The sequence below is a fragment of the Galendromus occidentalis genome, unplaced genomic scaffold (genome assembly GCF_000255335.2).
Source record: "Galendromus occidentalis unplaced genomic scaffold, Mocc_1.1 scf7180000075458, whole genome shotgun sequence".
Lineage (NCBI taxonomy): Eukaryota > Metazoa > Arthropoda > Arachnida > Mesostigmata > Phytoseiidae > Galendromus > Galendromus occidentalis.
In genome coordinates, this window is record NW_003803448.1 from 53,068 (window position 1) to 70,050 (window position 16,983).

A 16,983-nucleotide genomic window follows, 5' to 3' on the forward strand; every position below is an offset into this window, starting at 1 on the left:
CTGATGAGCCACGGATTTCAGCGGGAGAATTTCACACATCCAATCCCGTATTGGACGCTCCAAAAACTGCTGTCCAATCAGAAGGTCCTAACGCTTCGAAAGTACGACTCCGAGGGCCCTGAAAAGACGGGAGGTCGGCCTTCGCCTTCGTCCTACGATCCGAGTTATGTGGTCTGGCGGGAGCAAGGGCCTTCTGGTGTAGGCTTCCGCTGCTCCCGATCCTCTTCCACCTGCGAACCGTAAGCAGTGGGCCGCCGGACGTAGAGCTAATCCACCGAGAAATATACCTAGCCTCCGCGTTTATCCCTCTGGCTTCATTGATATTCAAATCAGTTAAGGGCAGGATAGATCGTTCCTCAGAGCTCGTGGTCAAGCCGATCTGAGCCTCCTTTGCAGCGAGAGCGGAAGAGAGGGCCAGCCGACGCAGTATGATCCCTTCGGAACGAATAATATCCTTCGATGCTCCGCTCTCGCGGTAACCTACACGCACTTCGCGCACGGGCAACTTCTTTAATGAGGTTCCAAGAATATTCGGAAGTCGGTGGGAATTCCCATGGTGGGGGTCTTCCTCGAGATTACGTACGAGATCCTGATGAACTCGATGTTCCCACCTCACTCTCTGCTATAATTGCAACAAAATCCGATCGATGAGATCATCCGGTGGAACCTCTCGGGCAGTTTCCCTATCTCTTTCCTCAGGATTTCAATATTTTGGATGGAATGAATCCTCCCTTCCCTAAGGACTCGAAACTCGACTCTAATTATTTCAATCCCTGAGCTTATTTCTGCCGCCGGACTCTATTCTTCTCTTTTTCGAGGGACTCGAGAGTCGAACTGTTTTCTAGAATCCGTCCGGAGCCGATGACCATGACGCATCAGGTGCGGGGCTCGCTCCCGTTTAAGCAGTTTTCCGCCCACCGACCTACCGACACAAATGTCGGAAGTTTGTACCGGGGGAAGTTTCTGCTCTCGTGCGTGATGTGATTCGTCGAGAGGAAACATTGTTGACAATCAGAGGAGCGCTGCGCCGAAGCTCGAAACCGCAGAGCGGTGGGAGCCGTGGCTCGCTCACTTATTCCGTGCGGAGAGGGGTGGCAATCGCGGCTTCACGGACGACGAGAATAGCATTTGGCTAATCACCTATGAAGATATCGAGGACGTCGACGGTGACGGTCGGCTGTGGGCGCCGAGAGGGCTGAAAAGGACTCGTCGGGCGGAGGGGTGTCATCCAGCACCACCATTACCAGCCGTTGCTATCAGACATAGTTGGATCATCGCCGTAAATTACACCAAGGAGGGCGAGCGGATACGGTCGATAGCGAAGTCTGCGACGTTGTTCCAACACAGTATATCTGCTCTAGCTGACGGGAACAAAAGCGATCGTCGCCTAGAACAGAAACGTGAGACATGGGAATTCAGTGTTCGACGGGGCTGCTCTCAAACATTCCACCGAAGTGGGGGTTATTTGAGACATGGGCAATGCGATGCAAAAATCGTGGAAATCGGAAGATATTATGAAAAAACGGGAGGTCTGCTCATGAACGGAGTGCATCCGCTGCCGATATCCTCAGGCACCGGCAGACTTCGCGCAAGGGAACCGGCCTCCGTGTGGCACCGTCATGCGTTTATTCCACGCAGATGGAACATGTATCCTAGCGTGGAAAACTCCTGCGGACCGCTGTTCTCGAGTAGTTTGCAGTCCTCGCGGATTTTTGCAAGAAGCCTTGCATTTTATCCCGAACGCGTGCCGTCGCAAGCGGAGTGCCGAATGCGACTTCCGGGATTCCACAAATGTCGCCATGCGATATCGGCCCCTTCCTCGTCGCCGGAGAATTCCGTCCCCTTCAGCGGGAGTTTCAAGCTTCGATTCCCAAATTCGATGATCACGATTCGCAGAGCCAGTAACACATCTCGAGCGAACACAAACGAGCAGCTTTGTTCCCGCGCCCGATCAAACATTGCGAACGAGCGATCGCTCGTTCGTCAAGTTTCCTCGCTGCAGGCATCATCTTGTTCGTTTGCGAGTATGCGGGATCTCGCTCATCTTTCCCGGGTCTCTTCCCTGCGGCAGAAAATCAGCAGCTGACGTGAAATCGGCCGGAACTTCGAGAGAGGTCTCTAATTGCGGTACTTATGTATTTTCCCGCTCAATGACGTGCTCAACACCAAGGTTCGGTCACGCTTGAGCGTGGGCTCCCGGCGATCATTTTTTCTTCGGGGTCCCGAGTGCGGGGTCGGAACTCGGACGATGAGAGAATTATGTCGGAGATGTGAGAGGAATTATTGCTTCGCGGTCCGTCCATGGGCAAACATTACTTGGAGAAGAGTGGTTCCGCAAGAGTATCCCCCTTCTAGATCTCGACGATGACCGCGGTCGATGGAAGGGAATTTGATTCATTCCAAAGAACATTCCAGTGTCCTGTCGACACATTGAGCTCTAATACGTATATGCATTGTGAACCAGAATCACGTCGACGTCGTTCACATGGTCTCCCATCTGAGGGTTCGCGAGCATTCTTCTGTCCACCTTGAGCCAAAAACTCCTAACGGAGCTGCCTCAGATGAGATCACGATCCATAACCGGGAAAAAATGATGTCGACGAAGATGACGAAGACGACGTCGGAGAGAGATTGGAGGGAGTCATGTTGGCGGATGAAGCATCTCTGCGGCCCACATGACCAAATCGAATGAAGCCGACTCTCCTTCGTCGGGACTCCGTTACCTTTCCTTCGTCGGGACTCGGTTCGTTTGCTCGCTGATAAGTTCGTTCATCATCTTTGCGGTAAGCGAGTTGCCATTATCTCGGCGGTGACTTGATGCCAGCTTCACGGGGGAAACGAGTCTGCGCGGCAACCGGTTGACCCTGTACACGATGGAGCGAAAAACGTCAAGGAGCCCTATTGTGACACCGGTAATGGAGTTTGATGCGAGGAGAAGTCGGAAGTCGCGTCTCAGCTTCCTAAGGCTCTGTCGAGCTCGCCCTGAGGTCGAATGGCGGGAAAAACGTGATTATCCGGGGATGCACGGGAACCCGGAAAACGATTTTTGCGCTGTAGGGATACAAAGAGGAGGTGCTCCGAATGATATTCCAGCCGAGCGTTCTTGTTCACTCAGAGGGAACCCCGAACATTCCGTGAATTTACGAAGCCCGATGGGGGGCGCAGTCATTTCACGCGATGTAGAGACCCCGCTGGGCGGAATCGGGAGATAACGGGACGAATGACTCGGGGAGGGATCGTATGATTGGAGTCTCCAAAAAACACTGCGCAGGCGCCAATGATGTGAACACCTATAGTGAGACTAGCAGCGTCAGCCACGGCAGGCAAGGGAGCCGAATCAAGATCGACCCCCAGAGAGCCATCGGAGTTGTCTTTCGTAGTGGCGCCAGCTCCTTGGAGATACGGCTGGCGCTGCTGACTCCGTTCCGGTGTAGCTGGGGGATGAATAAAGTGCTGGTTTGCTGGATGGATAGATGATTTACTTTCGCTGGATCCGAACGGTGGCAGGCCATGAGATAGCAGAGGTAGGCCGTTTCCTCTCCCTCTCCGGCGATTGCTTGTTCGCTTGTACCCCCTACGCACGTAGTATGCTCTACGACTCTTGCAACACTCGACGCAACAGTTACAGACTACCGATATCGACACGAAGCGGAGAATACATATCCCCGAAGTTGGAAAACATCTCGTGAAGCCGTTTCGGCAGAAATCCTCCTGCGTCGTGCGAACGGCATTCCACGAAACACTTGGCTCCTGGCGTCGATTCTCCGTATCATCTTCATCGTCTTGAGGGAAGCCTCAAAGGGTCGACATTTTGATTGATCCGGAACATAACGGTGAGATTCGTAGGACGACTGCTTCCGTCCCGTCTACGAATTATTCATAGGATCCGACGTATTGCGTGGCATGAGACTAGGAGCGTTATAGGCTGAATGGTCCCGGAATGAGGATGGAGAAAGGCGGAAGACACTCTGGATCGTTCCATTAATCGGAGTTCGGCATTCATCAATTGCTCATTATTCCTTCCGGGAACCTGCGCTCAGAGCTCCCTTCCGAGAGCGATTAGGAGAGAGCTCGAGACAGTTGCATAATTCTAACATGGCTCGCAGCCGATTAGAATACCAAGATCTTTCGATAAAGGAGGTTGTCCCCAAGAGAGCAACGTGCTCCGAACAGACGACGTTATCGATGCGCCGTTGCTCCTTTCGCTTGTTCTTTCTTGCGCCAGGGCTCCGTCGAATGAGTTTCGAAAGTGAGCGTGACGGGGGAGGCCTCTGCCATCGTCTCCCTCAGGGCTACCGTATTTCGATTCTGGGATAGCCTTCGCGTTGACTTCCATGATGTCTCGAAAGTTGTTCTGCGGATCTCCGAATTCCCCAACACGAGCTCGCATCGGCCCCTCGAGATGAAAATCCGGAAGAGTCTCACGGACTTTGAGCCTGGATTTCACGAAATCGTCCCGATGACGTTCGTGGCGACGCTCTCCAAGATCGAGACTGAACGGAATGATACATAATAATCATACAGTATATAATTTCATTGGTCTCTAGCATGTAACCGACGCGCCAGGTTCTGGGGGCCGAGGACGAAAATTGTCACCTGGACGTCACGACAGCTAATCCATGATCCTCGTGTAAGAACTACACGGACTACGTGCTCTCTTTTGCCCCACGCGACTCCCCGCAGCTGACGGCTGTGAAGCCGTCCCGCCCCTGCGATTGAGCATAGAAAGTCTGTGAATAAGCCGAGTCTCTATCGCGATGTGATGTGTTGTTTTCGTAGTCAGAGTGTCGATGTCGTGACTTCTGAGTGTGATATTTGTGGAATAGAGTATGCGATTTCGATCATGTTCCGACACATATCTGGATTCTTTTAATAGTCACCTCGGATGTCTTTCGAAATCACTCGAACGATTCCGGAATAGCCCTAGATCGATCTCAGTCTCGGACAGTTTGAATTCTCCGCTTCGAGTTTCGGCGACATGGGGACTCAACGTGCTGCCAGCGCATATCTCGGAACTTCGAGTGGCGGACTTGTTGATTCCAATATTCTGTCAGATCCTGCCGACTTCGAGATTCATAGATGGAGCACCGACCTTGGGTGAGGGGGGGCCGTAGAGTCACTGGAACTTAAGGCACCTGTCAGATGTCTTCGCGGGAGACCTCAACGACGACGAGGCTACTAGCTGGGATCTCCTGAGAAACTAGAGAGGTCAGTGGGAGGACTCATATCTGAGGGTTTGATTATTATCAGAAAGAACCAGTGCGGGGAGCTCCGGGCAGCTTTTCACAGGCTTCGCGGAGCTGTGGTGCTCGCTGTGTCTATCTCTAGAGTTCTGTCGGCCGGGCCTCGGCTATTCTACAGGCTCCTCCGGGTGGTCGCGCCAAGCCGAGTCATTAGCATGTTATATTAAATACGAGAAGAGAACAGAGCCTTCGTGAACGCCGCAAGCACAGCTGATACTCTTACACATGCCGGCCGGCGTGCCGCCTTTCTGGTTGGTTGGTAACTTTGTCTCTTGTTCTCCCTTGGAGAGCTGCGGACCCCGATCGGGAAATGACTCGCATGATAATTCGTCTCCACCTGTGTTTCCCCATCTGAGGGAACCGAGACCACTCACGCCGAAGCGGGACGAGTGTATAAACTTCGATGATTGCTAGAGCTGCGTCTCCCCTCGTCTGGGAAGGCTTGGTCTCCAACTTTGGTCTATCAAGCCGAATCATTCGCTGTTTTTTCAGTTTCGAATCTCTACCGGTCGATATCTGCATCGAGAACGCTTTCTCCTCCCACGAGCATCCCTGCCAAAGATTCCTCGAGTATCCGATCGATCGAGCCCCCGGTCCGAGGCCGAATCTCCATCATTCAGCGGAGAGATCTCACGCGGGAATGGGAGAGAACAAATGCGCTCAGGTAAGCGTCCGTACTTCGGTGGAAATCTCATTGAGGCGTATTTTTTGGGGCGATGACCTTCCGCAGGGCAGGGATCAGGACTGTCGATGGGCGAACTCCACTGAGCGGAGCACTTCCATCCAGTGCGACCCTGCGTGGAGATGATTGCGAACCAAGGGATATTGGTGTGATTGCATCTTTGCGTCAAGGTCAGCCAAAAAGCGTTCAAGGAGTGGTTGGCGTGGCTCACCGAAAGGCTCTCAATGGACGGATATGGGGCTCGCTTTCGGGAATGCTGGCAAAGCGCTTCGTCGCGACCGATCTTCACGTCTGCGGTACTCCGGCCGTCGTGCTCCCCGGGCTCCGCATAGGAGCTCGTCTTCCACCCGCCTTCCTTCCTTGTTTCGCGGTTTCGGGGCTCTACCGCTTTTCGGAGATCGAGACTTAAGAAGTCTAATAGCAGTAATTCGCGACTGGCGAATTCGTAAATGATGTCCACGTAGACACCGAGGCATCTGCCTTCTATCTAGTTGCGCGAGCCTTCCGCACACTGACTCCATAAGCGCCATGGTCCGACCGATTGTCTAAAATAAATTCGGATGAATGAAAAACAGAATCGTCAGTGTCAGGAATGGCGTACGTCAGTTAGCGGCCATTCCACTTCCACCTCTGTGTCTCTCGGGAGCGGCAGAAACTGCAGACTCGGTCGGGAGGAACTCGGGCGAGATTCCCCTTGAGTGTTACATACGTTCCAGTTCGCGCTGATCGGGACGTTCTCCCTCTCCATCTCCTCTGTAGCTCTAATTATCTGGAGCCACGACCTTTCCTACCGACATCTCCGCTCCTTTCTCCCCTTCTTGGTGTTTCCTCGTCTCTTCGCTGCGATTGATGTTGGCGAGGAAGAACATCATCTCGTACTGACATAGCGTCATAACTTCCCGAAACGTCTGCGAAGAGTACATCCGACCTGTCTGAGCCGTCCTATCCGATTGTGTGCGAGATTGGCAAGCCTCCGGGCTGGACCTGCTGTATTACGAGTACAGAAGACGAACGACAGGTTCCTGAGCAGTACGCCATTTGAACAATTCGATCCGAATTCGTTCCGGCACGCGTCTCAAGCTGGTACTACTCAGCTGTCGAGCCAAGGAATCAATAGGCACGGAAGACTTCCGACGCCAAAAGCAATTCCAACGATGCTGGCAACAGAAATCGTAGAGGTGGACGACAGTAATCAACCTGGCGAGCTATTCAGGATCAATAATCGAATTATCGGGGAGCAGGGAGGCGCTCTGACTTACGAGAGTCCAATCTGGAAGGAACAGAATCGAAAATTGGATGAGCCCTGTTCGTTCAGAATCACTTCATCTTCACAACCTCCACAAGAATGCTCGTCCGATTGCAAGCTTTTGGAGATTAATGAAAATAAACCAGATATAATAGCTGCGACAAGAAGCAAGAGACCCCCATCCCTATAATGATTCAGCGAGAGTATTCTTCTTTATCGAAAATCTCTGGCCGACCTGTTCCGGGTGGAGCAGAGGGTCCGGAAAAGTATGAGGACCTCACCTTGGGAAGGCTGAATCCGGTCTCCTTTCCAGTCAGGGAAATGGCTACGCATTCCGGGTAGAAGTGCTGTAACAAATCCCAGGAGGGAAGGGGGGAGCGCGCGAAAGATCGACAGAAAAGTCTCTCCGGTCGGGTGGAAAGTCGGTACTGCCGCCTTCTGCCCACAATAACGAGCTCCGAACAGATAAGCTCATCTGTCCTTCAACGTTGTCCGGTATCAATGGCCGAGTTGCGGCCAGAGAAAACTTTCACCGCCCGACAACGCTAAACAATACGCCGATACGGAGGGACATCGAAAGGTCGTCAGTTTGTCCGTCCGCCCGCCTGCTCGCCCGTCGGTGAGTCCGAGCGATTCTCGGCATCCAAATCGCTGGCGACGATGACGTTGATGATGTTACTGTTCATGTTTATAGTCATGATCACGTCGATGATGATGATGGCGGCGGTAGCGGCGACTGCAATGACCGCCAAGATGGTAATGATGATAATATGTATGAAGAGCAGTCTTTCAGCTCTGTTTCTAAGCTTTCCTTTGACTTGCTCGATACGATGCTGGCCGCGTGTGATGGAGCCGCATCACGCTATGTACGTAACTTTGTGACTCGCCAGTCATGTCGGCCGAACTCAACAAGGCAGCTCCGAAAACGTTGGTTCCATCAATCTCAATGATGACACACAATATGCCGCGATAGTCCCCGGGATTCCCTTCCACGGAAGCCGCGCTCCGGCGTTCCTCCGCCGTAGCTGCCGATTCATCCAAACCATCATTTCTCTCATTTATCGAATTTCTCGTTTGTTCTGACAATAATTTCGAGTCGTGTCCCACGCCATGGAGATCCCTGATGCCGTAGGAAACGTCCGTTCTCGATTCCCGCCTGAGCCTCCCGATGGCCGATATCGGTTCGGAGGAATCAAAGAACTCATCGCAGCAGCTCGAGCTCTTCATTTTGACCCGCTATTCCTTCACATGACCAGCTTCAAGTTATGGTGAAGTCCCTGCCAGAATTTCGGGGGGAATGCACCCGTGGAGCTGGTGACACTCCGATGTCAGTCGATGCTGGCATGATTATATGCTTACCGAGCATCAATGTGTTTGCATGTGCCCGTCGCGTCGGTCCGAGCGTGGGTATCGCGTTGTGGGCAGCCGATGAGCCTCAGCAATCGGTCGTTCGCTTCGCTCCTGCTCGCGGGCTCGAAGGCCGGATTAAATCCAGTTGCGGGTTGAGGGAATTTTCACCGTGTAGGGCCCTCGCTTCGGGTTTTTCGAGACAGCGCTCGAGGGCAACGAACGAAGTCACCATCGGGGCACCATGAGCTCACAAGATGTAAGTCAAAACTGAAGCATGCCGGACCGAAATCCGGGAAGCCCAAAAACGATAGAGATCCGTAATTCCCAACTTTCAAAAACAAATAATTGACCGGAATGGAGACCGTGACTGAGCCCTGCACTCCCCCGGACTTGATCGGAATACTGGAACTCATACGATCAGGAGGAATCCCGTGATTGATTCAGCTGGCTACCGGTCCCGCTTAGACCCTACGTGATGCGTCCCGCCTTCTCTACTTGACAAGCAAGACACATAGCCGGGCTGCAGGCTGTTGCCTGCGTCGGACGTATCCAATAGGAGGCGTGTGATCATGACGTAAGCCCCGCACCGCGGAAATAAGGTTATACAATGTGTACCCGGCGACGGTAACATTCCACTCTGAAAGCTCCAACGCTCGACGGACCGGCCTGCCTGCCGGATCAGTTACGAATCCCTCGACAGCCATTTATCATCGAGACCGGCGCGCATTCGAACTGTCTCTTAATCTTCTAGCTTCCCATCCGGGCATCGACGAGCTCCTCGCACGTTCGCACACGCGGCGGAATGTGTTCATACGGAGGAAAACGAACGGATCAATTCGCAAGCGGTCACCTTCGAGGACAAGCTTCTCATGTGGCATTCAATAAAACAGGAGAAATGACCTTCGTAGACAGAGTCAGTGAATCGAGGCCTCGTAAGGATGGCTCCCGAAAAAAAGAAAATTCCCGGTCGCTGCGAGCTGGAAGATACGACTACGTATATGATATTCGTTCTGATCCGAAAACCAAATCAGCCACGAATGCTGAGATGCTTGTGCAGGGCAACGAGTTCGACAAGCCACGAGATTCTTGACCCAATTCCGCGAGGAGGACCCGTACACAGCGACGAGTGCAGTTGCCAAGACAATATCTGCCTCGGAATCTCGGACAATAAGGCGTGCTCTTACCAGAGTCCCGCCAGACGCCGCGCCGTGTCGTTAGCGGAGAATACTGAGCTCTGCTAGCGTGCCTCAAGAGCTGTTATCGATGCAGACGCGGTTCCTGGACTGAGCAGCTGCACTAGCCGTCGTAGTCGTTGCAATCAGTCTTTTTGTTTCTCGGCGGATGTTTACGACCGAGCAGATGCTCTCAACGGGAACTCTAGCTCGAGCTTGATTCCCACACTTGGTGAAGCGTTTGGGGAAGAGGAGAAATTTGAAATCGGGCGTCCAGCAGGTGGTTGCAGTTGGATCGGTTGCATTGTTAGCGGCCGGCAAGTCTCCTGTGACTGCAGCTGCGGATCCCACGGGCGCCTGAGCTGGAAACTCAGCGGCAGGCATTTCAGCGGATTTTGCTGCCGGAATTCCGGCGGATGCTACGCCCGGAATTTCAGAGGATTTCGCAGCGTTGAGACGTCGCTTCTGCGGTTGGCCGGCCAGCGGGCGGCCACCCGGCAGGTGCTGAGAGCCGAATGCCAACGGACTTTGATTTCGACTCACAGCCTTTTATTCGTTTTCCACCTCCGTTCCCTCCGGGTCGCAGCTGAAAATCCTTCTCGTATACAGGCCCTTCCTCTCGCGTGTTTGTAGCTCCGAGCGGCATCAGGGGAATTTAACACCTGATTCCGACACAACCTTGTTCCAGAACATCGCCGGTGGACTCGTTGCCGAGAACGAAAGCTGGGCTACATGCCGGATCGTCCCCGGAAACGAGCTGCAGCTGTTGTCAGTAGGAATCCAGATGTGACGACTAGAACGAGCTGCTCGTGGCCCACTCAGCTCAGTACTCCCTTTCGCTCGCGCAGCATGGAATCTCGGTCCTCCAGGATACCCGCCTCGATGAGTCAAGCTGTTGCGCACTGACTGACCGATGCGCAACTGGATTTCTACCGCCACCGTTTCTTGCGGGGCAGCGGCGTCACACGTTCCGGACGCTCCCGGATGAAATGCACGCCGATCCCGCCTCCACGGGTGCGCCTACTCCCGCCTGCACGCATACCTCGAGCCCGGGCAGATTCTTGGCAAACGATTATCTCACGCCATTGTTCGGGAAGCATTGTTCGCTGCGAGATTTTTTCTCTTTGTCGCCGGCGTTTCAAGCGTGCACACTGTGCGCATGCATGACGGACCTTCTGAAATTGAACGAACAAAAAGGATATGTTGAAACATTGCTCTGAACTCGTTGTGACCATAAGAGTTGCGAGAGCACTTCGGTGCTTCCTTGGAAGCACGTCCCGCAGCGAGACCGTTCACATTGTGCACGGGAGACGCACACGACGTAGTCCTCAACGCGTTGAGAACGTTCCACGTCACTTGTTACAATGGCCCATCCGAAATATTATTCGCAAATGTCCGACGCGTTCCCCGTTGTCGGTGGCATCATGTGTGGAGACATTTATCTAATACCACTCGTTTGGGCTCGTTCTGACGGGACCGATTCAATTCAGCCGCGGAATTCCCTCGCGCGACACCGGTCACTTCTCGTCACGTCTGCCGAACGCAGTCGTGCACACACGCAGCCCGCCGAATCTGAGAGGAATCGTTCCGAATACGGCCCGCTTTTTGGAACTGACAACGAGCGCCCGGCTGGCTCTGACGCAATTTTCCCCGTGGGAGGCGTGCCTTGACGCAACCCGTTTTCACCTTTATGCACGCCGCGCGTTGACTTCTGAACAGAGAAACGACTTCTCGCATATAAAATATTCGCGTAGGATTTGCATGCGTTGATATGAAGAACACGCGTTTCCGCGCATACTCCGCAGTTGCGGGCATTGGATAAGGGCTCCTCGACTCGGTTTATGTAGAACTTTTCGGAGGAAGAGATCGAACACCTTTAGCCTCAGTGCAGAGACCTCAACGATGCCCGGGGAGGAGATTCGATGATCATCAGCCTGAAGCTCCCGGAAGCGCTTCGCCCCCTTTGTAGACGTCCGGAGAATCGGAAAATAAGAAAATCCAGAAGTCCTACACGCGTCTGCATCGGGCAAAGCGGGGGAGGGAAGGGACCCGATGAGCGACTCTCTGAGCGCTTCTTCGGGTGACATCTCAACTGGCCGTACATCAAGATTGCGAAGCGGGCAGAGTCCGGCAGCTCTGACAGGATAATCTCAAGTCCGAATTCTCGACCTTAACCTTATCGTTCGTGGAGCTCGAGGCTTTCTTCCGGATTCCGATAAATGTTGATTCCTCCTTCAACTCGCCGTCGCTCTGCGCTTGTCCAAATCCGCGCTCCGGAACGATCCAGCACACGCCCTCGGCACCGATCCGCTCTCGCTCCGAAGCCGGAAAATCCCAGTTTCCCGCCGTCTCACATGAATGAGAGCACACCCTCGATCGTCGCCGCCGAAGATTGTAGAGGGAGGCGAGGAGCGAGACAGTTCGAAAATCGAGGTTTTGAATCGTGGAAAAACTGTGTTTGAACGACGGCGGTGTTGACCTCCGAATCCCGAATTTATTGAGTTCTCCCAAATCGACGGGACGTCCGCTCCCCTCGAGGAAACGTGGACAGGAATGTGTACTGAGGTAATTTCCCAGCAGGAGAATATGTCAAGCTCCTCCAATTTCGTTTTCGTTTCTCGCAAAATATTGGCCGGGAGGAGATAAACTCGTTGGTCCGGGCGCAGGAGAATGTCCTGCCCTATGGAAACTCGCGCTTCATACAAGAGTCCGGAAGTCGGAATGAATGGAGGGAGCGTACATATGAGCCGATGCTTGGGAGGTTCCTCGATACGCGCTCCTTTCACCTCAAATAGGTATAAAAGACCATTTGCGACACTTCACCTTGGGCTGGGGCAATGGAACGAAGGAGACAAGCGGTGCAGGGTGAGAGAGGAAATGTATAAGGAGGAACTCAGTTGAGTGAAAGGCAGTATTTCCGGCCGTCGATTTCGGATGTTTGTTTTGGCAATTTATTTTTCCTCTGACAGCAGCAAAGAGTTCAAGATGGTGAAATCAGGCCATTCCCGCACCACTCAGGCCAATCGTGGATTGCAATAATGGCTGTCCAACTCGGTCTATGCAAATCGCGAGCGAGTCATTGACCAACAGGAGATTTGCCCTCGAGAGCCTCCAAGCGAAGTCATCGGAAACGGTGGAGGGGCCGGTCGCATTTCGAGGCCGATTTTTCATTTCTGACCGAATGAGATCCTTCCCCAGTTCTGGTGGCAGCTCGCATGAACTTCCGTATTCCAGAGGAATCGCTCTGGATAACCGGAGAAAAAGTAATCCGAGCACTCACCTATCGGTTGAGGACTCACCTATGCTCCGCGTCAGTTAAGTGTGACTGAACGAAATCTTCCTCGAATGGGGCGTCTGTCCACTCTTGAGGTGGTTCTAAGGGCATCGGATTAGGTGCACTCCCGCACGATATTGACGAGGATCCATTGATGACTCGTGGCTCCTGGAGATCGACTTTAGAAGCTTCTCGCGGTCAAGCCAGAGAATGCCATTCATCTCCCAATTACTCCTGATTGATCCATCCGCGGACACGGAGGCAAGGATATACCTTGAATTCATCACTCGAAACACGGCCGACGGTGTCGATCAGGAAGGTTCGACCTTCTAGCCCAGCGAAGCCTTGGAGTTCCGCAGAACCTTGCGCGGAAATCTCTACGGTATCTCCCCAGGGTCCTTCTATGCCTCCTCGGTACCGAGGATCGCCGCGTCGCCGTCGCAGGAAGCCTCTGGGCTACACTAGGACACAGACGTAGAGTTCAAACAAGCAGACAAAAAATCGCGCGGGCTCGCGTAATTCCGGTCTCCGAGCTCTATGCTCGACGATCAATCGCGGTTCCTCTGGTGAATTGTCGCTCTGAACCTTCCCGTGCCCTCTCCGTCATCAATTCGATTTTCGATCGCGATTCCCAAGAGTCGTCTGTGCTGGAGCATTATCGACGATTTGGAATCAACTGAAGAGCCGTAGTCTATGACGTTCCCAAACCGAAACGTTTAGAGCGGGTTCAGAGCGTGAGCAATGAGATCCATCAGGGCCAACATGTCGTCCTGCGAGTCGGTTCCATTTGCAACCAGTCGAAATGGAAATTCGCGCTGTCCTTGGCTGACTGACTGCTTCTCCGGCGAACTCACCAGGAGAGCGGATGAGAGAGGGATCGCCGCCCGCCTTGGCCGCTCGCAGCCAGGCAGCCATATTAATGGGGTCCTGTCCGAACAGATTGGCGTTTAATAGCCTAGGCTCCATTACGCTGGAGTGGAGCGAACATACAGTTCACTCGTATGCGAAAAGACAGATCAGACACACAGTTGCGGCTACGGCGGCGCCGGCGACGGACGAGTGGCGTCGGCCGAGCGAGAGCGGGGGGGATCGGATTTCGCTCCTCACTGAAGGTCGTTCAGGAACTCACACACACACACACACACGATTGTACGCTCCTGAACTCCTTTGCTTGCACAGCGGCACCCTAAAGCCCTCATAAAAATCGGGATCTTTGGTTTAGTGACCCGGAAGGGTGTTCGGAACTGCCAGAAATAAGTGCACGTTGTTGAATCGTCAGGCGAGCTAGCCAACCATCACAGAGCCCGTTTCGTGGCGCGGGCCTCAAGAAGAAAAATTATATGCTCAAGCCCTGGAGTTTCGGTCGAGCGGACGTCTCGAGTCTCGACGCTCGTAGCAAGCGGAGCGTAGGAGTAACCAGAAACATCAAGAACACTCCCGGCACGTAGGGAATCCTATGGAGAAATCATCGAACCGGAGCAGCTTCAGCATATTGATGCGGATCGGAGTCGAGCGAGTAGTGCAAGGACGTATACAAATCGTGGGGATTTATGTTAATTAGTCTCACGTACCACATGAACTGTTCCCATATCATTGGCACGCATCCAGGTTTTTCCGAGGGGATGGGGGATCGGATCTGGGGCAGAGGAAAGATCGCGCACCCACGCGCAGCCTCCGCTTCGGAGTTGCGACCGATTCGAGCCGAGAATGAGCGAATACGATCGGTCCCGTCATGTGCAGATCCGGACTGTTTCAGATCAAATGACACATGACTCACCTGTTGCGGAGCGGACGCTTTGACAAATCGAATTTCATGGCTTCCCGTACTCGGAGCATTATTGCCATTCTCGGAAAAAGAGTTTCGCTCCCGGGATCTGATGTTTGATGAGTTTGATGGAAACACGGGAATGCCAACGCTGTTTGCCAAAACAAAGTGAGTGTCTTGAAGTAACCGCAGGCGATCACAACTCTAGCTCATTGTGGGCGTGCAGAGAGAATAGCTCTGTGGCGTTCCGGTGTCGTAAACGGAAAGCAGATAAGATGGACAAGACCGTGTCAGGAAACGGTCTCATGGCTTGCGGCTTTGCTCCGGGCAGGGTCGCGACTGAGCTAGTGGCAGAGCATGTGGTCTGACTGGAAAGCGGGCGGGCGGGCGGTCGACGTCTGAGCGGGTGGGATGAGGAGGTACAAAGAGGCTCGAACGACGTAATACATCGTAGGATAAGCTCCTCTTTCTCCTCCCTCTTCCCACCGATCCGAGACCGTGGCTCAGAGCAAAGCGCGCCAGCGGTTAACGTCTCCGCAGGGCGACTCCGAGCTCGTCCGAGGGTGTCTGTCCCATGTCGAAATTGCGTTTGTCCCGATTGACAACTCTGACGTACATCGCTAATATTAGTATCAGAGAGTCTTGAGGGCTATTCTCTTCTGATCTACCAGCAACCCACCCACGAAGTGACCGATCGGCCGACCCACTAACTCAATTGAGCCTTAGTCGCCATTACGGCCGTTTTCTCTGTCGGAACAACTAGTGCTACAGCCGCCGCGCCGCTGCTCCGTCAGTGAGGCCCGGGAAAGGGAGGTCCCGGATGACCACTCTCTTTCTTGCAGTCCTCGTCCGTTTCGCGATTCCTGCCCAACTCGTCAAGTGTCTGAGATCTTCAATCCGCTGCGAGGTCTCGAATGGGTCTCCCGGGAGTCCCCGTACTTAGCTTCCGCTGCCATCGTTGTCATCGTCGTTGCTGTCGCTGAGGAAGTAGCTGAAGCCCGAAGAAATCCGAAACCGCACGAACTAGACGGACAGCGGGGAGATCTCGTACGAGGAGCTACAATGAAGGGAATATCAACTCGCGCGCCCGCCCAGAGCACGTTCAGCACGCTCCGTGTGGTCGAAATCGAGGTCTCTTCGGCGACAGGAAAATTCTCTCCAGATAATTTAATTTATCCTCAATTCGAATTTCTTCCGATTCACGATTCTGCTGAAAGGATAACAGCGTTTGGAGATCCCCCTATACCTCCCGTTTTCGATGGAACCAGTCGGGCTGAATGGCGGGGCAGGCGGCGTGAGCATTTGAGCCTGAACGCGAGGCGGATCTACCGTGCGGGGCCCTCGCGTGCCAGAGGAATAAATTAGCGACCTTGCCATCTGTCATCGCGCATGAATTACTCGTTCAATTAGAGCTTCAAAGTTCGGATTCGAAGATACACCCGGCCAGAAGGCTCGTTCTAGCCTGGTATGTGATGCCAAATGATTCGTCCGACCCGGCGTAGAAGGTTTTGCGTCCGTGGCGAGCGCGTCAACCCGTCTTCGGGGTAATGGACAGTTTAACGCTAGCACATCCGAAGCCGGTTTGCGGTTTGCTGTTCCTAATGGGACTGTTCGCCCGGCCGGTCGAGGTCACTTCTGCGGAGCTTGCTGCCGACCGCTCTCCAGCTGGAAACAACCCAGCTCGCACTGGACACCAGAGAAGCAGATGAACGGATTCGGATCGGATTCCACTACATCGATCCCTCAGCACCGAAAGGTCGGAACTTTGGATCGGGACGAGCTCTCGCTTGAGCTTCTGTGGATTGATCGCGACGAAAAACTGTCCGTCCGCTCCCCCGAAGGGAAGGCCGTCTGACGACGCGACGCACGATTTACGTATACTTATGGCAGTAGCGTATATGAGGGGGGGGGCTTGCCCCCCCCCAACATCGCCTCCGTACATGGAGCTCTATCGCGATCATCACAATGATTCTGCCCCCCCTCTCCAAGAACATTGCTGGCCCCCCCAAAAAAATCCGATGTACGCTCCTGGTTCATGGCTATGATTCGAAAGACTCCTCTGTGATATCAGTCGGACCCATTGACCGCGATAAAGCTGCGGGGCCGTCCTGCAGGGGTATAGACCCAGTAAGCCGAAACCTTCACGCCGAAACCCAGAAAGCCGAAACCTGGAACGCAGAAACCCAGAACGCCGAAATTCGTCCACCCGAAACCCAGTACGCCGAAAGTTGAGGTAGCCGAAACCCAGTAC